Source organism: Adiantum capillus-veneris, chromosome 19 (genome assembly GCF_014529385.1).
Source record: "Adiantum capillus-veneris isolate H3 chromosome 19, ASM1452938v2, whole genome shotgun sequence".
In the NCBI taxonomy this organism is placed as follows: Eukaryota; Viridiplantae; Streptophyta; class Polypodiopsida; order Polypodiales; family Pteridaceae; genus Adiantum; species Adiantum capillus-veneris.
Genome location: NC_140949.1, coordinates 142930028 through 142933877, shown reverse-complemented (window position 1 = coordinate 142933877; position 3850 = coordinate 142930028).

Genomic DNA, 3850 nt, shown 5'->3' with positions numbered 1-3850 from the left:
CCAAGCACTCAATCCCCAAGACTTTTATCTTTACATCTTCAGCTATCCCATCCTCATACGGATTGAAGCATTCTGACATCTTGACTCATGCTTCCTTCATGATAGCCTCGGTCATGACACACACTTGGGCACCACCATCCACATATGCTTGCACTTCTGTCTTCTTTCCCAACATAGCTTCAACTATTGTCACCATTTCCACCGGGTGACCAACCCTCAAGGAAGACACCATGCTTTGATGCTTTTCCTTTTTGGAAGGAAGCCGTGTACTCACACACTTGGTCCACTGCCTCCTCAATTCAGCATTCAAAGCAACTAACCAAAAGATATATTTGCCTTTTGATTTTGTGTGTCGTCGACAATATCATAGTCTTAAACATCATGACCAAGGGGGTAGTCATTTGGAACTATTTTTCTTCTTCGTTGCGTCTTTCTACTCTCTGGTTTGTATTCCTCCTTAGCCTTTCCTTTCCTTGCTCTTGTTTCCCTCTCTTCTTCTATCTCTTTCTCCCTATCATGCCTAGCTCTCTTATTGGCCAAAACATCCACATCTTGATGCTCAAGGGTAATGATGTTAATAACCATACCTTCTCCAGCCTTCGTTCCCTACCTCTCTCAGTTGGCACTCTTCTCTTTGGTTCCTATTCATTATGTCAATCCTTAATTCTTTCAATTGACCAGCAAGATCATGCACAACCCGGGCCATAATGGGATCCAAACCTTGAACCACTTGCTCCACTCTATCATCCACTACCACAGGGACCATTGGTTGCACCATAACTGGCTCAGCATGTGTCATGCCTTTCTTCCACTTTCTCTTGATCTTCTTGCTCTTGGCCTCGAAAATTTCCACAGCTCTTTCAAATGTAGCAGGTTCCTCTTGATCGACCTTCTCCCTTTCACTTGGATGGAGACAATCCATAAACCGATGCACTTTAAAGAAATCCCTTGGAGGTACTTGGGATGCCGCCTCCAATTGCACCCAAAGTCCTTTAAAGTGTTGCAAAAACTCTTTAAATTTAGCATGGACATCTTGTTGTAAACCTCTCAATTTTGTCGTTGCTTCTGTTGCGGTTAGCTTCTTTCAAAACCTATCAAAAATTGCATGCTTCACCTGCTCCCATGTTTGCTTTTTGTCTTCCTCTAAACCTTCAAACCTCTCGCGAGCTTCTCCTTTGAGTGCAAGAGGATATACATGAAGCTTTGCTTCATCATTCACAATATGCATACCAAGTGTATGCTACTCGAAATCTGCAATCCAGTCCTTCACATCCTCCTTTCCTGTGAACAATGGTCGACTATATGCCATCCATTTGAAGTTTCTTCTCCCTTTGCGTGAGTAACTTCACAAATGTTGAAGTCTTGCACCTCAACCAAACCACCACTTTTCTTCAATGATGTTCAAACTTCACAACAAAACCGCTTCACCTGGGTGCACAACCGACAAATTTCTGCTCACCAGCAGGATCACCAAATGATGATGGAGCAAAAGACGTCGTACGCACACTCACACACCCAGACAACTCAACACCACACAATGAATTTACTTAAATTCCAACCCACACACACCACCACTCAAGAGTGCAATAAAAATACAACCCACAAACTCAATTCAAACTCCAAACACCTCGATCTACTGCCCGCAGACACTACAAGGTGAGTCGCGTTGATCAACACTTGAAATCACACTTGATGGTGAAAAAAATATACGAGAAAAACCATCAAAAACTGAAAAACACCAGCCACAAATGGCCTCTCTCAAACTATTGCAAAGCCGTCACCAAACTCCACTCCGTTGGACTCTTTGGAGTAGCGTCAGCCTAATGGCACCGATACAGGGTCACATATTCTTGCAAAAAGCCGCACCTTCTTCCCTCAATTCCTCGCACCCACACATCCATGGAAACCTGAGAACTTCCATAGACTCTCCCAAGTGCAAAATTGAAGAGAGAAATCTCTCATTCACTCCTCCACACACTCGAAAATAGGATGCTAATGTGACTGGACTGCACTAGACCACTTGTAGGAACCCTGCTTCCTCCCACACAAAGAGAGGCAAAAGTGCTGAGTATTGGATTAAAAAATTTTCCTTCAGCTTGAACACTCATGCCACCGTGACTGATGTGGAAATTTGAAGCCTTTTCACACCTTTTTTGGCCCAGTTTTGGCCAATTTTGACCCCAACGGGCATTTTTCACAGAAAAAACCCAAACGGACTCCAAAATTCACCAAATTTTGTACGCTTGATCCTTGATACCCAAATCACTTTTCCACATCCCCACATTCTATTTTTGACCACTTCTAGTGCGGTGCATGCATCATTGCAGATCAGGCAGCGTAAATAGATAGTTATCGCATGTGCCAAACTTCTCGGGCGGGTCAAGGGTGTCCACACCTCCCATTTGCATTATTTAAATTCTAGAAAGCTCAAACACATTCCCTAGAACCAAAAGAAGCCACTTGGAACCATATCTAAGGTGCCAACACCCTGTCCATGCATATACATGTGTCTGACTGTAGGCACACAAGCATGACTATTTACAATTTGTACACATTGCATCTTTTTTAAAACTTGAAACCACTTTACAGAGCTTCCAAATGCATGTATTTACATCCCTTTATACATATGCCCATGCATATACACGCTACTTTGTACATGCCAAAAGAGGTATATCAATGTTAACCCTCACGGACACCTTCAACGGATGCAAATTATATCAATGTTAACCCTCACGGACACCTTCAACATATGAAAATTATTTATTTGATTGAGTCATTGATTGGGCTTGTCGGTCCAATAGGTGTGTAGGTGATCGCCGATGAGAGGTGCACCACTTATCTTATTTTCACAGTAGTTTTGCAACGATCGGCCACCACTGTGGGCGTCCATGTGTGAATGGGCCAAACTCTTATAAAAGGTGCATTTGACCTAAATATCATCATTCTCTAAGGTGTAAGCTAAGAAGTGCTCTTGTTCCATCTCTGTCTCCTTCTCCTTTGTGTGCTTAGAGGTGTGTGTGTGTGTGTGTGCACGCGCGCACTTGAGAGAGAGAGAGAGAGAGAGAGAGAGAGAGAGAGAGAGAGAGAGAGAGAGAGAGAGAGAGAGAGAGAGAGAGAGAGAGAGAGAGCGTTGCAGCGGCGAGGCGGCGGCTCCTTCTTCTTCTCAGTACAGGATCCTTCACAATGGAAGCATTGAGCAGTGAGCGACACACCCCTAGCCATTTGAGCTTGCTAGGCTCTTCTAGTTGTGTGTTCGTAGCCTTTAGAGGCTCACACACAGTGCACAGGCAAGTTCCCAGCTTTGACACGTACGACAAAGCGTACACTTTTGGCACCACTGCCGGGGAATGCTTTACATTAAGCTTGAGGAGCACTCAGTGCTACCTCTGGAAGCCTTTCTTCCATCCGTTTTCTGTTTTTTTCAGTGTTTTGTTAGCTACTGGCACCACTGCCGGGGAATGCCTTACATTAAGCTTGAGGAGCACTCAGTGCTACCTCTGGAAGCCTTTCTTCCATCTGTTTTTTGTTTTTTTCAGTGTTTTGTTAGCTTGAGGAGCACTCAGTGCTACCTCTAGAAGCCTTTCTTCCATCTGTTTTCTGTTTTTTTCAGTGTTTTGTTAGCTACTGTTAAGTGACTGTAAAGGGCAGATTAGCAATTTTGTCAGTTTTTGTTAAGTGGTTGTAAGCTCTATTAGTGTTGCATTGTACTTTTTTTATAAGTTCTGCAAAATCTGTAATGAGCAGGTATTAGTAGATTTGTTAGTGAATGTAGACAGGGCGAAGTAGAGTAGACAGTGAGCAGTAGAGTTGACTATCTATGAGTGTGCAGAGTACTGTGTTTGACAGTGTG